The sequence below is a fragment of the Marmota flaviventris genome, chromosome 8 (genome assembly GCF_047511675.1).
Source record: "Marmota flaviventris isolate mMarFla1 chromosome 8, mMarFla1.hap1, whole genome shotgun sequence".
Lineage (NCBI taxonomy): Eukaryota > Metazoa > Chordata > Mammalia > Rodentia > Sciuridae > Marmota > Marmota flaviventris.
The window spans coordinates 81,649,648-81,670,103 of record NC_092505.1 but is presented as its reverse complement, the minus strand read 5'-3'; positions in this window follow the sequence as shown (position 1 = coordinate 81,670,103).

Below are 20,456 nucleotides of genomic sequence, written 5' to 3'. Positions count from 1 at the left end.
GCCCTCTTCCAGCACCAATTCTCCTGACTCAGGGGCTTGGTATCAGTCCTTGATTGTGTTTTGATGTTTCTGCAACTCAACAATTGAGTTCAATTTTAAGCAGTCAAAACAGACATTTGTCACTGTGTTTGCATGTGGTTTCCTGTGGCACCCTGCCCACTTAATCATGCAAGTAGGGAATTGCTGGCAAAGCAAGAGGGGCCAAGGCAAGCTGCTGTGACCTAGCAAGAATCATGTCACTAGTAATTACCATAATTTATAAGGATCACTCCAGGCTCAGTGGCACTGTTGCAGCACACCACTCGGACTGTGCTAGAATGTTTAAGTAAATATTTGCACGCAACTTGAAGCTGTTGAGAATTTCCACTTCAGCTAAAGCCCCCTTCTTATGAAATATTCAGTACATGAAATGTCTCCAGTGGTGCAGAGTGGTGGGTTTTCTCTCTGATTTGATTAGCAGTGATGATTCTTTCATGAGCTGTGAATGTCCTTCTAGGTTAGCATCATCCAGGTTCTTTGGTCTTGTCACGGAAGAAGACTGTGGGGACCTTTGCTTATGAACATGTTAAAAAAAAACGGTTTTAACAATCTCTGAAGTATTTCAAATATTATTTCATATTTCATTCAAATAAGTTTAAATACAATCCACTCTAAAATGAATAATGTGTAATTACAAATCAGAAACCTAATGATAAATTAGAAACATAAAGATAGTAGAATAGAAATGATACAGACTGAGTTTTTTGTAAATTTCATTTAATAGTCGGATAATCGCTAAACAGGTTGTGCAGTTCTAAAAAGAATACAACTTCGTTTTATCAAAGTTTGCAGTTATAGTTATTTTTCTTTGTAATTTAAGTATCATTACCCCAAATAGTTATTTAAAACTAATTAACCTGTGAAATGAAATCATAACTATTTCATACAAAATCAAAATAAATATTTATCATCTGTAAGAAAAATTAAGTCATACATATGATAAATTTATTTTCAATAATGAAGAAAATTTAAATGTATGTGACACTATTGTGAAAAAAAATTGGTAGTTACACTTTTGCTTCTTTTATCTTTGTCTCTCCAGTTTCCAAATAAAGAAAATTTTAGTTAATGGAAGACATTGATTTTAAAATGTGGTGAATTCTCTCAATTTTCAAATGTCATACATATAAGACAACATTGAGGTAATTAAAGCATTTTCATAATAGTTTTAATATAGGTGAAATATATAATCATAGAAATTATGTTTGAATTCTGAAGTATTCTAACATTTGCTTCTTTTGACCTATCGTCTAGGACATTAGAAATCTTTGTCAAATTAGATTTTTATATCACTTTTTACTGAAAATGTGTCATGCTTTAAAGTTTCTATTTTATAATTTATTATGGTTTATGAATATTAGCTACAAAAACTGTGCTCTCTACTTGCTAATGTCAACATGCATCTTTAACACATCTCTAAAAAATATTTTTTTTATTAATATTGATCTATCTTTGGATAAATCCCCAAATCAACCATGTAGAGATACTTGTAAAACTTCCTTAATTAATATCAAGTAAATAATAAAGTAATAAATAATTGCTTGGAGTTTATCTAGGTTGTTAAGAATGTTGCCTGCTTGCTTAGGACTGACTATTAATACTAACTTGGAAAAACTATGGTGAACAGAGTCACAGGACATGAACAAGGATGATATCAAATTTATTCAGATCTTCATGTTTTGAAATAAATGTTTGAGGGCTGGGGTTGTACTGCAGTGATAGAGCACTTGCTTAGCACATGAGAGACACTGGGTTAGATCTTCACACCACATAAAAATAAATAAATAAAATAAAGGTATTGTGTCTATCTACAGCAAAAAAATATTAAAATAAAATAATTGTTTGAAATTTATTAGATCATGAAGTGTATAGGTTTAAGTGCTGTTTTCTGTTGCTGCCCTAATAGAGCAATTTAAAACAAGACAAACATGTTGTCTCACAATTCTTCATTTCAAAGTCCATGTGTACTAAGTTGATTTCTCTGTTTCTGGTCTCACTAACTGAAATCCACCTCTCAGTGGTCAGGTTCTTATCACAAGTCTTATGGAAAGACTCCACTACCAGACTGATTCAAGTTGATGACAGAATTCAAGTCCATGAAGCCTAGGACTGACTCCATCTCTCTGCCTCAAGACCATTCTCAGCTTCCACAGGCTTCCAACAATATCTAACTTGTGGCACAATTCATTTTCAAAACTAACCACTATGGGTCAAGTGCTTTTCTTATTTATAATCTCTCTGTAACTTCTTTCTGTCTCATAATGCCTGACCCCAGTCAGAGAAAGTTCCCTGCTTTTAAGAGCTCATGGAATCAGATTTTGCCTACCTGGATAACCCAAAATAAATTTCCTATTTTAAGATCTATGGACTTAATTAAATCTGCAAGGATTTTTTGTCATGTGATGTAAAATGATCAAAGTCTACAAAAAGGGGAAGAGAAATGTATAAGATCTACTTTATAACATCAAGTCTGCAGAGGTGTGTTGGTAAATATTGAACAATTAAGTATTGTAACATAAAGAAAAAGGTAATGAAGATAAACATCTGACTTGTAGTGCTTGCACATTTCTGTAATATACATAATCCCATTATGGCATGTGGATTCTAAAGGTCCACAAAATTTCTTTCATGAGGAAGCTTGTAAAAGCCATATCCAACATACTCTGTTTACAAAGTTTAAAGAAAAATGCTGAAGTGTAATAGACTAATGAAGATTTTACTAATAGTAGTAATGTAATTATGGTGATGATGACATATACTCTTTACATAAATAGTTATGCACTGTATTCACAATGTTTTTGTAAAGAATGGACCACATATATAGTAATGGTGGTGCCATAAGATTATATTATCCAGTGATTTCATGGTTTAGCTTGTGTACATGTAGTCTACAATGTTTGTATAATCACAAAACTATCTAACAACCTATTCCTCAGAATGTGTCCCTGTTTAGTAACATATGACAATATATGTCAAAATGCAATAAACTATTAAAAAGTTGAAATAGTTTGGATATTCCCATATTTATTAGCTTAATCCTTGTACAAATATATATCCAAAGCAAAAGTAATTGAAGTCATAACATGAAATATTAATTTTTGATTAAACTTGTAAGAGATTATTTACAGTTGTAGTGTTTCTATTACATATTATAAATAATCATTCAGTGTTATTAGAGATAAAGGTATAAACTGAAGAATGTTTATGCATTTATGATACATTTTATTTTAAGAGTATGTTCAAGCTTTTCAGCAAAAATAACAGTTAAAGTAACGTTCTGAGTCAATATTTTTAAAATAAAAATTATTATTTTAGGGTCATTTGATAATCAATTACCTTAGCAAATTAGTCTATTAGCTCCTGACTGTAGGTAGTATATGGAATCTTTTTTTTAATCTATTATGAGAATAACAAATGTACTTGTGAAGAAAGATACAATTCACTTTGTGGGAAACAAATTGTCATAGTTCTAAGTACTCTAGAATTAGCTACCTTTATCTTATACATGCCATCATATTCATATCAAAATTTTGATTGAAATGTGGCATGTGTGGCGCTAGTCATTGCTCTGTTTTACTTTTATTATTTTCTATTTTTCTTCTTGTTAATAGTAAAGTTAATAAATAAGAGAATGCCTTTTTTGGACATTTTAAAGCTCCTTATATACTTTGTGCCTTATGTTGCAATAAGCACTTACTAGCAAGTCAATCTTGTGCATCTTATTGATAAAGAGCCAAATCTGACTTGCTTAAATAGCTGTTGTTGATTTTGATTAACTTCATATTGATTAACTCTAGGGATATGCAGGGCTGGTATAGTTTCTTGTCCTCTGTAGACTAAAGGATATTTTTAAGTTTGCTCTCTACCAACCATTTATGCTTACATTCCCATTGTTTATGTTGGCTTGATTTCTTCTCTAATGAGCACATACAACTATCAGCAATAATGTGGCATAGATGCATCAGGCCACACTTGATTGCAATCACAAACTTATTATTCCCTGAAATCATTTTAGTATGAATAAGCTAAATAAAATTTTCAAAGAATGTGCCTCTTTTGATTAGATATCTTAGAAATGGTTATTTTTTCATTCTGAAATCATAAACAATAAGAATATTGAGGAAGACAAAATCTGCATCAGTACATGTGGCAAATTCATCATGTGCATGTCATGCAGAAATAAGCTTCTGGGATCATTTTTTTTAAGTTCAATGTTAAAATTAATATGTCTGAATGTAATCAGTCATCTTCTCCTAGGGTATGATTTCATACTGGGAAGGGAGGGGGACTGATGATTTGGGATGGCACATTAGTTTGGTGGAGTTAATGCAGCATCCCTATGTGCTTAACTTACTCCCAGGGAGTAATTTTAGCCCTAGGAGACTGTTCCATTAGACCCTAGAATGAATTAAGTGGCATTTTCAAATTATTTCTATTATCTTAACTAGTCCTATGACTGCTATTGTAGACACATCCTTAGAAGTGAAAATACTTATTCTTTCTCATAATGACTTAAAATTGTACATTCATTGAAACATTTCCATTGAAGTTTTTATTGTCACATCCAACCTTTGCTAATTGTGTTTCTTTGATCTTCTAGATCTCCTCATTGACTCTCTCCTGACACTGCTTTCTTTTTTTTTTTTTTCTCCATTTGCTATGATCCAGTATCACCTGTTTAGCACAGGATCAGATAGAAACAGTAGAGTACAACAGCTATTAGGGAAACAGATGAGCAAATCCCACAGTGGTGCCAAGGAATTTTATTAGAAAAATGTCTATGATTTCCACCATCCTCCATCCTTTTCTTGTAGAATAAACTTAGATGAAATCCAAAATATGAAGTTTTTTTAAAAAATAAAAACTAGAAATTCTTAATACGCACAAAAATAATTGCAACCCCTTGGGTTTTGGCAAGAAGTATTTAAATAGTCTAAGATTTTCTAATGAAATATAAATGGTGCAAATAAATGGTTAAATGTGACTCAAACTTTCTCATACTGAAGAAAGATATTTGGTGCTTTGTAGTGTATCCATGAGACATATTAACTTTCATAACAAGAAGAAAAGAGTCATGGGAAAATAAGGTTGATGTTTCTAAGGTTGAATATTAGAAATAATAGTGAAAATATCTAACATTTATGAGAGTTTTTTATGAGTAAGACTGTGCTAGATGTTTATCATATATATCATTTAATAATCATCGTGAAAGCACTGCAAGAGAATATGTTGGTTTTTCAAGGGATACGCTAATTATCAGCACAACTGGATAGCTTAAAACAACAGAAATGAGATGTCTCAAACTTCTGGAAGCAAGAAAAACAAAATGATGTTGGCATGGGCACATACCCTCTGGAACCTCAAGGAGATGTTTTCTTTGCCTCTTCTTAGCTTCTGCAGTTTACTAGCAATTCTGGTGTTCCATACCTCAAAGCTATAGCACTGCAATTCTGCCTCGGTTCTCACCTAATGTTTTCCCTATGTGGCTGTACATTTACATGGTGTTTTCTTCTTCTTGTAAAGACATAAGTCATGTTGGCTTATTTCTGTTTGGCCTCATCTTAAAGAAAAATTGCATCTAAACAACTCTCTTTCCAAGTAAGATCATGCCTCAGGTATTGGGAGTTAAGACTTAGCATGGATTTTAGAGGGCCATGAATCACCCTTTAACAATGAGAATTTTTATTTTCTAGATGAGTAAATTTGGCCTTTAATGACCAATTCTCCAAATTAATAGACATGATTTCCAAACAGTGAAATTTTGTCAATAAAATACATATTAATTAAAGCTGTGGCCCTAAGAACTGTTAATTTTCTATAGAAATCCATGTTGCAAATTTAATAATTATTTTATGGTGGGAGGAGGAGAGAAAGAAAGTACATATGACACATTGAGAAATAAAAGACTAAGAAAACAAGTAGGTAAGAGACCAACACATTATGAAGCCATAATGTTTAGCATGGTCCCAATATGTGTAGCCAAGACAGAGAAACTCAATAAATGGGCTCATGAATGTAATGGAGGCTCATATTCTATGGTTAAGATAAAGTGAACTCCTTAATACATTAGTATGGTGTGGAAAGAGGCGGGAAAAGACAGGATCCACAACAGAGTATCAAATAGAAAGTAATGTATTGAGAAGAATATGTAAAGAAATAATTAATGTGAGCTCAAAAATTATGTAAAGAAATAACCAATGTAACCTGGGGTCAGGGAGTTGTGCAACAAGCAGAGCATGAAGCAGATAATAAATCTTTACTAACTTTGCAAAAGCAATAGTCTAGAAATAAATGACATTTTAAAAAAATAACAACTATAGGATAACATCAGTAGATATTCCATAACTGTCTTTTAAAATATTTTTGAGTAACGCAAAAGTTTTCCTACAAATATCACTAGTCTTTCATGTTTTATTATTAAAGTATGAAAATCAGTGTTGTAAAAAATGTAGCTTCTACTAGACATTAGTGTAAGCTAAATGACCACACTGATTTTGTTATCCAGAAGCAAGAATAATATGTTTTCCGTTGGGCAGAGTTACACATGCCTGTGATCCCAGCAGCTTGGGAATTTGAGTCAGGAGTATCACAAGTTCAGAGTCAGCCTTAGCAACTTAGTGAGGCCCTAAACAACTTACAAGACTCTGTCACAAAATTAAAAAATAAATAAATAAATAAAAATGTGCCTGGAGATGTGTGGTTACATGTCTGGTTTCAAGCCCTGGTTCCCCTCTTCCGCTGCTCCCACACACACACACACAAGAGTATGATAATGTTCTCTAATAATTAAAAGGTAGACTATTGTTACATTCCTTATTGAAGAGCTGATGTTACAGCTTCAAAATGAACAGTTATCTATTTAATAAACATACATGCTTAAAATTGTGTTTAAAATGATTCATATTATTTCATCATGAATTTGCATTCATCCTTCAAAAATGTTTAACTTATTTCCAAGGTTTTGATTTAATGAAACAGATTCACATATTGTTAATGTAGCAATATAGAATGCATATATAAATCAACTATCACCTAATAATGACATAAAAGTATTAGGAATTAGTCAGGAGCAGCAATGAGGTCATTCATCCCCAGGCTCTTAGTGGCTTTTGGTAGAATATTATTCCTAACCTGAGCTGTTTTCCCAGACATTTCTAAAAGCTGCTTTTAGAGTTACATTTACATGTAAATATGGTTTTCAAGTGCTTTAATTTGACTCCAAAATTCATTTGTTCAGTTTATTAAGAATGAAATAGACAAGATGGAGATATGCACTTTAAAATAATTGGTGTTACTGTGAAAATGTAACTCTGATACTGAACATTAACTCCCTCTCCATGTCCTATCTTATTCTTTAGATTAGAAGTTCCCTACTATTATCTGACTGAAAGCTACAACCACATGATCAGCATGATTCAGTATTTCAGAGTAGATAGTCTGAAAGCCACAGAATATGAATTTCCCTTTTTATTCTCAAATACACTGATGACATTTTAATGTGTTTTCAGTGTTTGGCCAAATAGTTCACTAAATTGCTACTGTTCAAATGCTTTCCAGTTCTAGCTGGTATCTATTGACACTTCATGAAATCATCTCTTTTCACTGTAAATTCAGAGTAGTTGTTATTTAGAGGCCAAAAGTAGATGCAGAATTTACTAGTGTGATAAATAATGCTTTTTGGAATCTGGCCTTACTGTAGTGTGGAGATTTGGTGTTTAGGGAGAATATCCTCAGAAAATATTAATAAAATTGGTGCTAATGTTGTATATAAGGTGAAAAATGTAGTGTCTACGAAAAAAACACTAATTTTACAATACATATAAAGGCAATACACAATGATAAAAAATAAAAATTTCAACAAAGATGATTGATTTTAGAATCCTGACATACAATAAGGGAACGTAAACAACATCTGAAAATTGAAACATGTACTTGGTAAAAAAGGGAATATCTATTTAGGCAAAAGAGGGATGATAGTAATCAGATTTACACCACTACATAAAACAAATATATATATATATATATATATATATATATATATATATATATATATATATATATATATATATCCTTATCCTCATGGTATTAGACATTAGGCAACAAAGGCCAGTTTCTTATAAAAAATTGAAAAAACAACATCCAGGCTCTATTATTGTTCCAGCTTACTGCCTAAAGTATGTTTCTTATTTGTTGGTCAGGATGGAAAACATAGCAAAGATTCTACCATCCGTTACACAACTGCAATCAAAGTTATTTTCTAAACTATGGTTCTGATCAAATTATTTTGTACTCAATACTTTGAAAGAAACTTGTTGAAACTCTAAGATAAACCTAAGGATCTTTAATGGTAAACAGGCCAATTATTATTTTTAATTGTTTTAAAATAAATTTTTATTAGAGCTTAATGGTTTTACATGGCAGTTGGTTCATCCCAAGAAAGTTATACATGCATGAAAATTGATTTCAGTTCATGATAACCCTTTCCCTCCCATCTTCCCTCTCCTCTCCCATTCTCCTTCCTCTACTCTCCTAGACTTTCTTGTGCTTGTCTAATAATTCTTAGTTGATTGGCATTTTATGTAATCTTATCCTTTCTTCCCCTTTCTTTATTTAACTCTAGCTGTGGAATATGAAAGAAAACATTTGATCTTTGACTTTCTGAGTTTGGATAATTTCACTTAGCTTGATATTCTCCATTTCTATCCATTTACCAGCAAATGCCATAATTCCATTATTTTTAATGACTGAGTAGATCCATTGTATATAAACACCAAATTTTTAATACATTTATCTATTGAATGGCATCTGGTTTGATTCCATAATTTGGCTATTGTGAATTGTACTGCTATAATCATTGAGGTGGCTGTGTCTCTGTAGTATGCAAATTTTAGATCTTTGGGGATAGCTAGGTCATAGGTACTTCCATCCCTAGGCACAATTTTTTGAGGGCTCTAAGAACTTCTTTCCAGAGTGGTTGTACTAGTCTCTAGACCCAGCAACAATATACAAGCATACTTTTCTCCCCACAACCTTGCCAACACTTATTGTTGTTTGTATTCTTGATCCTTGCCATTTTGACTGGAGTCAAATGGAAACTTAGAGTAGTTTTGCATTTCCCTGATTGAAAGAGAGATGTTGAACTATTTTTTCTTGTATTTAATTGGCCTTTTATTATGCAGACTAATTATAATTGAATAATTTCCTAGTTGACTTTCCAGATGATATTGCATCCCTGTTGCTTCCTTAAATTCAGCCTTGTCAGAGCCTCAAACTCAGTCAAGTCATTTTTTTTCTAACCTGCAAAAAACTGAGAATAAATATATATATATATATATATATATATATATATATATATATATATATATAATCTCAATAAATATTTTGGTAATTTGTTGCACTGAAAAAAAAACTAATACAAGCAAGTGCACTGCTCCTTGAACTGTATTTAGAGCCTATAGAAACAAAAGTAATAAAGAATAAAATGTTGAAATTATTTAAGAGTTAGTACAGAGAGAATAGAGAACAAAATATATGAGGCAGAATGTCTATTAGCAGTCAAAGCCAGGATAAGTGAAAGATCCACCAACAATGAGTTAAAATTAAGAGCTACTGAGATAAGAAGCACACCAGCATAGTACAATATTTTAGAAAATATTTTAACCATAAACTTTGTTTAAAAAAAAAAGTACAACAATTTTAGATTCTGTTGAGAAGTCAAGGAACACAAATAGTAATATTGCCAAGGAATTCACAAAGTTCATTAGTAACTTAATGGAAAGCATTTTAAATGAATTGATGTTAGTTAATTTTAGAACTGCATTCAAAAGAGAATAGATGCAGGGATATTGCAGAGTCCCTGGGTGAAGTTCCAAACAGGTGTTGCCAATAGACCAGGTTACGCCACCCCTCCTTGTATGCCAATGAAAGAGATGAGCAGTGAAGAATAATCACTGTTACCTTGCCAGGAAGAAAGTATTTAGAGGTACAGTAACCAAAGATCTGTCTTCAAGGGACTAGTAGAAACTTTGAGAAAAGAACAAAGACAAGGACTGGCATCGGCATGGCTTGGATATTTGCACAATTGGTGGAATAAGTCACGCTGGTCAGGTCATGGTCTGGTTGATCATTATCTCAGTACTGATTCTGGGAAAGTCATTATCACTTCAGAGGGCAATTTGATTCCCATCGTGAGACATGAGATGATTGCTTCTACATGGAGCCCAGAGACCTTGGTTTCACCATGGAGTAATGGTTTCCAATGGTGGAGGGGTAATCTTCTCATGGGTTGATTTTTTTCTGGAAAGCTTACAATTACTAGGAGGTAGTTTTCGTCCTTTGTCATAATGTTTATCAATTTGGCTTATTGCTCCTGAAAAAAAAAATTAAAAATAGAGTCAGAGACAAACAAAATTAAGTTGATTGGGCCCCAATTCATGAGGAGTAGACAGACAATATTAAAAATGTATATTTCTAACAAGTATCTTAATATAGTGTAAATTAAATACATTTATCCTATTGAGTTTTACTAGAAGGAATTATTTGAAAGATTGTTTTTCTCCCATATATGAATTAATTTCAAAGCTATAACATGACAAATCTATGATCTATATAGTTATATATACACTTGATATATCATCTTGCAAAAATAAAAGAAAATTACAGTTAAGCAAAGATTGAAAGAATTTATCAGCACTAGATGGGTACTACACAACCACACTACATCATGTTGTTAACCTGAAGTAAAATGACAGAAGATGGAAATTCAAGTCGTTGGAATGTAATGAGCAACAAAAATGAGAATTAAAAGGAAAGCATGACTGCTGATTTTTCTTCTCATTTTGGAGGACATAAAAATCTTTAAAATGAAAATTATAACACTATTTCAGAGTTTATAATGCATAGAGAGAAATATGTAATAGTAATATCATAAATGACAGAAATAGGGGAATGAAACTATATTGGTGAAAAATTTTTACAACTTTCCATGAAGTAGAATACTATTAACACTAGTAAATAGTAATAATTTAAGGAAACATAATCCCGAAGGCAAACACTATCATATTGAAATGATAAATCACTAAAACATAATTGAGGTATAAAATGAAATATTGAAAAAGTGTTGTGATTAACACAAATTAATATCAGAAGAAGAAATACAAAATGTTTAAATGGAATGAGAGGAAAATTAGCAGAGAGGAATCATAAATCCAGTTTTAATAATTACATTAACTTAAATGTACTCTGATAAATTGGCAGATATTATCAAAAGGGATTTTTTTTAAAAAAAAAGATCCTACTCTAAATGTCTATCAAATTAAAATGCATAGACATCGAAATTTTAAAATCAAAATCATGCTATAATAAAGAAAAAGATTAAAGTGTGATAAAGGTAATCAACAAAATGACTTTAGAACAATAAAAGTGCATTTGGTTAATAATAGAGCTTTAAATATATGAGGCAACCAGATATCTCTCAGGGAAAAAAAAAAGAATTTCAACCCTAATTTCACTTCATTCAGAACTAATTCATAGATATAACAATAAATCTCATACAATAAAACTTTTGAGATAAGATTATGAAAAAAAATCATGAGTATGTAATAAATAAATGAATATATATATATATATATATATATATAATTTATAATATCACGTAAATCCATAACATTATTATATTCATGCTATTGTAAATTTATATAATACACCTACATAATATGCCATATTTATTTTCTGTAATCTAAATATAGATAATGTACAAGTAAATCTTTTTTTTTTTTTTTTGAGGGGGTGTAGGCAGTGCTGAAGATTGAACCCAGGGCCTTGTGTATGCAAGGCAAGCATTCTACCAACTGAGCTATATCCCCAGTCCTATAAGGGGGAATCTCTGACCCAGAGATGATAAGTTGGCAAACCAATTATAAGGGAAATACATGAATGAGAAAAACTTACAAAAGATTTAAAATGTTCAAATTATGCATTAAAGTTTTCTACAACTCTAAGCATTACAGAAATAAAAATAAAATCAATATGAGTAACTATCCTGTTAGAATGGTCAAAATTTAAAAGTCTGAAAATGCCCAAGTTGATCAGTATAAGAAGTAATTTGGAATCTCATATATTATTTTAAAAAAGAATTTGACAGGTATGATAAATTTGATTATTACATTATTTTAATATTAATATATACTATAATTACATTATTATATCTTAGATGTTCGTCAAAAAAAAGTAAAAAAAATCTGCTCTATAAAGACCTACATGCAAATGTTTATACCAGCTGAATTTGTAACAGCCAGAACTGAAAAAAAAACCCAAAGTCCAAGAACAGGTAAGAGATAAATTATGATGTGATAAATGGCATAATAACAGGCAATACTATGAATTAATTTTAAATTATATTTATGCAATACATTTCATTAATATATTTATGCACAAATTATATTTATATTTTCATAAATTATATTTATGCAATATATTTCATATATATGTACACATACATATACAGTGAAGACAAACCAAAGAATGTACTTTCTGATTCCATTTTTAGGAACTTAAAAAAAAGGAAAACAGATATATAGTTACAGAAAACCACTGAGTAGTTCAGTGGTGGCATAGGTTCACTGACCATGAGCCTTCTGAGGCCAAGGAAGCAAGAAGGCAGTTAGTATTAATGAATTTTTTTTTTATATCTTGATTGAGGTGGTGGTATCATATCTCATTGAATTTTATATTTTAAATATATATATTTTGTTATGTATAAATTATTTAACAATCCATTTGATTCATGTAAAATCCATGGAAGCAAAAATAAATGTAAATAAATAAAATATGGTTAGAGTTTTATACCCCTTTATCAAATAGCAGAGAATTAGGGAAAAAAAGCCAGAATTACATCAATTGCTTTGTTCTCATTTATATTTATACTACAACCAACAAGTTAGAACTTCTTTTTAACTATATATGTGATACCACAATGATAAAGATTTGTGTTGAGCCATAAAATAAATGGTAATAAATTTGAGAAATTTAAATATTATGAAGGATATTAAAGAGAGAGAGAGAGAGAGAAAGAGAGAGAGAGAGAAAGAATAGGTCAAAGGATGTGGAAAATAGGTCAAAGAATGTGGAAAAATACAGCATACTTTGTTTAAAAGCTTAAAAGAAAAATACAAAGGGAAATTAAGAAATGTTTGAACTGCATGATTATAAAAAGAAAAAATTTTATCATAAAGACCATGTTAGTCAGCTTTTTTCACTGTGACCAAAATATCTGACAAGTAAAACTTAGAGGACAAGAAGTTCATTTGGGTTGTTGCCACTGTCAGAGGTCCAGTTCATGATTGGCCAACTTCCATAACTCTGGGGCCAAGATGAGGCAGAACATTATTACAGAAAGGTATGGCAAGGAAGTGCTGCTCCACTTGTGGTGGCCAGGTAACAAAGAAAGAGAGGGAAATGGGGCCCAGGAAAAATGAACCCTTCCAGGAACATGTCGAGTGACCTACCTCTTCCCGTCTTCACCCACCTCCTACCCCCTGCCACCCAGTTAGTTCATTCAAACTGGAATGAACTGATTTATTTTACAGCTTTCATAATCTAATCATTTCACCTTTGCATATTCCTGTATTAACACAGGAGCTTTGGGGAGACACTTCATATCCAAACCTTAACAGTGAGCAAAATATCTGACAAGGACAAATTATAGGAGGAAAAGCTTATTTGGGCTTATAATTTCTGAGGTTCACTTCACAGCTCTGGGATTGAGGTGAGTCAGAATATTATGGTAGAGGGCATAGTGGAGAAGGGTTCTCAGCTGGTGAAAATCAGAAAGCAGAGACAGAGAGAGAGAGAGAGAGAGAGAGAGAGAGAGAGAGAGAGAGAAAAGGACTAAGGTCAGAAATAGTCTGAGGTCACAACCCTGTGGCCTGCTTCCTCCAACCTAGTACCACCTTCCTAGAATTACCATACAGTATTCTATTCAGCTTTGTTAAGCCGTGTTGCATTGGGAATCAGGCTTCAAAATATTAGCTTTTGAGGGGACAGTTCATTTCCAAACCATAAGTGACAGTTCTTAGGAGAAGTTGATATATTCAAATTTTTAAGAGAAATCAATAATATACATTTCCACATTAGGAACAAAAGCAACTGAAGAAATTATAACCCACCTCCTCTAGTCTACTGCCTGCAGTTACCATGGACTCATTAGGCTTCAGCTTTCATAATCTAATAATTTTACCTCTGAATATTAACATGAGCTTTTTGGAATCAATCCGATATATAAACCATAACAATGTTGTATAAATTGGCATAGACATTTGTTTTCTGTTTTTCTCTGTATATACCTATATTAGTACCTATTGGTTATAGAAAATGGAAGCTATATGAAGTATCAAATAATTTTATCTCTCATTTTTAAAACTTATAATAAGCTCTAGAGTTCAAAACAAATATGAATAGTTTTTTTCCTACTTAACTTTATTTTGAGGCAATTAAAATACATATATCTAAAATAACATAAATCACAATTGTATAAAGTGTAACCAACAAGTAATTCAAAGATATGTTATCAAACATATCTAATATTTAAAATTTCTCCTTTCCTGAATCACATATAATAAACTATTTTTGAAATCATATTACCATTAGAACTAATGTTTCTGTGTGTGAGAATATATATATGTGTGTGTGTGTATATATTTACACACATATGTAATGTTTAATTACTAATTGTATATGTGTGCATGTGCTTGAAAGCAAAATGTACACACACAGATACACACACAGTGAAAACATTTATACACAGTGTTTTCATTGGCTTTACTCCTGTTACTAAAATCCATTATTGAGTACTGAATGCTATGAAGCCCTCAGTTAAACATTAGATTTGAGATATCTGAGAATTTCAAATGTTATTGAAAGCATCCTAGTTTTTTTTAATCTTTTTTTTTTTACATTCAATACAAACTTGCTGTGCTACAGTGTTGGTTATTAATCATTAATATAGGAAACCTTGGGACACTGTTATACTGAAAACTTGAGTGATTATTAAAAGAGTAACTCAAGGTTTCAAATTTTATCAAACTCTGATATTAACTCACATGAAAATATTTAAGCTCCAGAAATGGTCATTAACCTCTAAATTTAATATCACCTATGAATTATTGGAAAGACATAAAAGAGAAATACAAAGGGAAGCAAAGGCAAGTTTCTGTTTTAAAAACTTATACACATTTATAAAAAAAAAAATATAAACTCCTTTGAGTTTATAGAACCATAATGGTCACAGGACAATTAGAACTGGTATAGTGATATTGTAGCTATTGTAGACTAGAATTAATGATGTTACAATTAAGCATGATAAAATTAACCCAAAAATCTAACCAATGGCTCACTCATTGAAATATACTGAATTTTTTTTTGCATTGTTTCAAGTTTTAGACTTGTTAGGTTTTTATCATATATATTGTATAATGAGTGCATACATGTAAGAGAAAATTTCAGCAAACTAAACCAGGAATTTGGTCGAAATTTCAGACAAAAATAAATTAGTGAATTAGATTGCTTTTTTATTGGGACATAGCATGTAACAATAAAGATAAAATAGGGATTAGTTTTTCCCACTAATACTAATATTATTTAACTATATGCATTATTATTTTAAATAAGAGATTACATTACTATCTCTAATAAGAGATTGATGAATGACAATTTTGAAGAACAATTTTACACATATTTGGGAAGAGTTTTTGATGAAAATCATCAAACTGGCATCTTGTTGATTGAAATAAAATATCTTAAAGTAAAATGATATCCAGTTGATTATCTAGTAATATAGCCATATAGTTCCATAATAATAATTATGCAACCAAGTTTATTTATTGGAAACATATAACCCTGTCAGTGTTTTTTAAAACATAAAGATATATAGAAGAATTATGACAGGATCTTTAATATTTGTCTTTGATATTCCTAGGTGGTATATTTATATGATATTTAGATACAAACATTTATTAGTTTGTAATGAAATTCAATTATAAAATATTTGATACCTAAAAACAAGGCTATATTTACTCAATAACATATATTAGCATATAATATAGACTTTTATGAACAAGAAAATCTCATAATACATTAAGACACAAACAAACAAAATGAAAGCAACCATATATTATTTAACCATGATTACATTCCAAATGAACTGTAAATGGACAGCTGGTGGTATATTCAATTAGACACAGTCTGTCATATAAATTTCATTCACTCATTAGCTTTACCCTTTAATGCTAAACTTATGCATTTATGACTAGCAGAGGAAAATCTGTGTATAGAAAATTACTGAACCTGTTGCCTTTAGTAAGATACCAAGTGCTATCACATACCCAAAAATTGTTTTTAAAAATATAACATTTGGATGATATCATTTTCCCCCTGAGTTATTCCTTCTCCCTTCAACTCAGCCATCCTTTTACTAAAATAAAATCATTCTATTGATTGAACTTGGTATAAAACTCTTATATTAACTTTAGTAAAATTTTCATATTCAAATATTACAACTTATCCCACTTTGGAAAATGAGAGAGAAACAAATTTATGAACTTTATCTTGTTTTAAATTCCTCTGTTTCAGTATTTATGTTTATTGTTTACCTTATTTGCTTTAAAATATATTGATAATCTTATTGGTCCACTGCCTGAAGTCACAGTCAGCAGACAATACTAACCATATTTTTAATTCTAGTGTTGTTAAGTTTACTGTCACTTTGAATTATGCATGAAATGTGAATACATTTGCAATGCAACTCCTACCTTGATAGCAGCAACCACTTCCTTAGGTAATTGCTCTTATATGCTAGTGATTTATTTTTCTTTTCAAGCTTATCACTAACTTAATTAAACCATAACATATATCCCCTTCTTGAGTATTTCATTGAGTCTGTCTTCATGCCTCCATGTGAATTTCTCAGATCTTTTTACTATTATGTTATAGCAAAATTTTGATAGAGGATGCTTATTATTTTATAAGATTAATTTATAATTATAAAAAGTATATTATCGAAAAAATAATTTTTCTTTTATGGTCCAGTATGTTTGGTATAAAAATAGATACTTCTAATAGTATATAATACTCTGTTACCAAGTTAATTCAGATAATTTTATTCTTCTATACATTTTTAAAAGAACAATAGCCACAATAGAGGTAATGTTATTATGAAAGATAATACTCATTGATTAAACCATATTGAAAAGCAATCATCTTTCTTTTCTACATCTTCCTGTTACTTGTCCATATTCTTGCACACTATTTATATGCCTGCAATGTGTCATAGAAAGGATACATTGACTCTGTAATATACCCCAAATCACAAAAACATCAGCAATCAGTTAATAATACAAAATGAGATAAAGATATCAATGACTCTCATTACTTTTTGGTTTGATCTATATTACAGGCATATTATGAATTCCTGGCATCTTCCTGATTTGACAACAGACATTTATACTCCAGATTCCAAACCCTTCTTGGGTATCCAGATTCTAAAATCTTTGACAAATGAACAATAATTTGGGAATGATTATTTATATTTTATTTCCCCGGTCCCATCTCATTTTGCCTTCTTATTTTGCCCTTATCTAAATCAGGTCTAACCTACTTGTTTAATGTACATGCTTGCCACAGAAACAACTTATTTTGCCTCATTGATTTTTATCACAGTATCCATGACTTCTAGAGAGATAATTTTCCCAGTGTTTCCAGATTCTATTTTCCAGTTGAAAATCTGCTTCTCCTTTGAATTTGTCAACTAGTTTAAGATTTGGAATTTTGATTCTAAATACACCTTAAAGGCTATAAATTAATGGACTTTTTTTCTTGTGTCATTTCTGTTGTGATAGATGAAATTGTTTCTCAGCATACATTCAGTCTCTTTGCTTCATTGTTGGGCCTGGCCAAGGGACTTCCTTCATTGAATTGAATGTTAGCCATCTTAATGCAAGCTGGGGTCATAGTGTTCTTGTGGAATTTGTCTTGTGTCTTGATTTCTAAATATGCTCTATGAACTAAGCCCTGCTCACATTTAAAAGGAAGAAGAAAGATTTATGGAACAAACAAAAATAGAGCACATAGTCAAGAGCCTATTTGAGAAAAACAAGGAGGTAATTTAAAGTTTCCTTTAGTCCCATTTGAGATCAACAAAATAGCAATCTGTCTGTGCAGAGCTGTTGAACTTCAGAACAGGTCTCTGCTATTATACTATGCATTGTTTGGGTTGCTAATTTAGTCAAATGCTGATTGATAAATCTGATTTCCATGAATAATCAAAGTAACCTCTTCAACATACCCCAGTCCCACACAAATGAAACAAAAAATAAACTATATTAACAGCACTCAAATTCAAATTTTCCCCCATGTATTTATAGAATCCCCATCAGATTTTCCATGGATCAAGTCTTATCTTCAGAATATGAACCACTGAAAATAGGAAACTTTTTATTTATGATTTGGCTATTGGCTTCTGACTTTTACTTTGATGATAACAACTCAAATTTGTAATTTGTAGACCATGTATATACCAATTACTGGATTAATTTTTTAAAAAAACAGATTTGTACATTTCATTCTGTGATAAATGCCTAATCCTCTTAATTTTTCACTCCCTGATGAATAACCTGATAAACATATTTCTGCTACATGCTCATTCCTATAAACCTTTGTGTATTATTTTCACTATTCTTCAAACACCCTAATGTTGAATTTCTGAATCAAGGAAGGGTATATCTACTATGAGTATATCTACTATGGAAAATGATATGCAAATTGCTCAGAAAATTAAAAACTATGAAAATGTTTAAAACTCTGACTAAAGAGACAAAAACTTCAGTAAACATTGTGTTAGTGAACTTTTCATCACTGTGACCAAAATACCCAACAAGAACAACTTAGCTTCATGCATTGGTTTCTCAGGGAAGCCCACATGGATTCTGAATTTATTTTGGCTTAGAATGTCAAAGTTCAGTCCATGATCAGCCAACCCCATTGCTCTGGGCCTGAGAGGAAGTGGAACATCATAGAAGAAGGGCATGAGAGAGGACAACTGTTCTGCTTATGGTGGCTAAGAAGCAGACAGAAAGGAGGAGGAACCAAGGGAAAAAATAAATTTTCAAGAGTGTGTACCAAGTGACCCACCTCTTCCAATCATGATCCATCTGCCCACAATAGCTACCACCCAGCATAGCAATCCTTCCAAATTATTATTCCTTTAAATACACCTATTCACCAACCTGGTCAAAGCTCTTCTAATTTAATTATTTCACCTTTGAATATCCCTATATTAACACAGGAACTCTTAAGAGAAACCTCATATCCTAACCATAACATTTTGTCCCTGGGCCCCAAAAGCTCATGTCCACCTTACAATGCAAAATCCATTTAATTCATCTCCAAAGTCCCCACAGCCTTACTAGCTTCAGCATTGTATTAAATCCCAAATCAAAATTCTCCTCTGAGGATCAAAGCAAACTTTCCACTGTGAGCACCCATAAAAATCAAATCCAAGTTTCATACATCTAATATGTAAAGCCCAGAGTATACATTTCCATTCCAAAACAAAAAAATATGGGCCTAGGAAGGATGGATGGTACCAAAACAAGACCCAAATCCACCTGGGCAAATTTTTCTTGTATCTCCACATCCAGCATCTGGACACGTGGTGGTGAAATGTGATTGCCAAAGGCTTAGACAACCATGACCTTTTGACCTTGTTGATGGTTCTCTTTTAGCCTGGCTCTGTCCACAGCAAGCAGTTTTACTTGGCAGACAGTCCATGTTACAGGTATCGCTTAATTCCTGGGGTCATCATTCCAGCTTCCACATCTACCTTCACAGCTTCATGCATTGGTTTCTCAGGGAAGTCCACATGGATTCTGAACTTGATACACTTTGCCTGGCCTCCAAGGCCTTCATCTAAAATCTCAGTAGAACCCTGCATGTCCCCTTAACTCCAACATCTTGCATTCCTTCTAAAGGTCTGCCACCTTTTTATCAAGCAGTAGCTGGATCCCCTAGCACCATGACTGAAGAGGGTTCTGAGTGTGTGGGCAGCTGAGCAAAGGGAAACAACTTACTAGGCCCTCCCATAGTATCTTCTCAATGTAATTTTTACTTGTACACCCTTGAGCCTATAAGGGGTATAGTCTTGCCAATTCTTGAAATGCCCTCAAGGAATCTTTTCTACTGCAAAGTACTTAGATCTCTTCAGTAATTGTAATCTCATCAATGACCACAACTTCATTGGCCCCAGTTTTATATTCCTGTTTCTGGACAAGCTATAAGATTTTTAAAACCTTTTGCCATCCTTTCTACTCCTGATTCTCACAGTAAACACAGGTAATATTCATGTCACTGCCTGAATTCTGTTATGC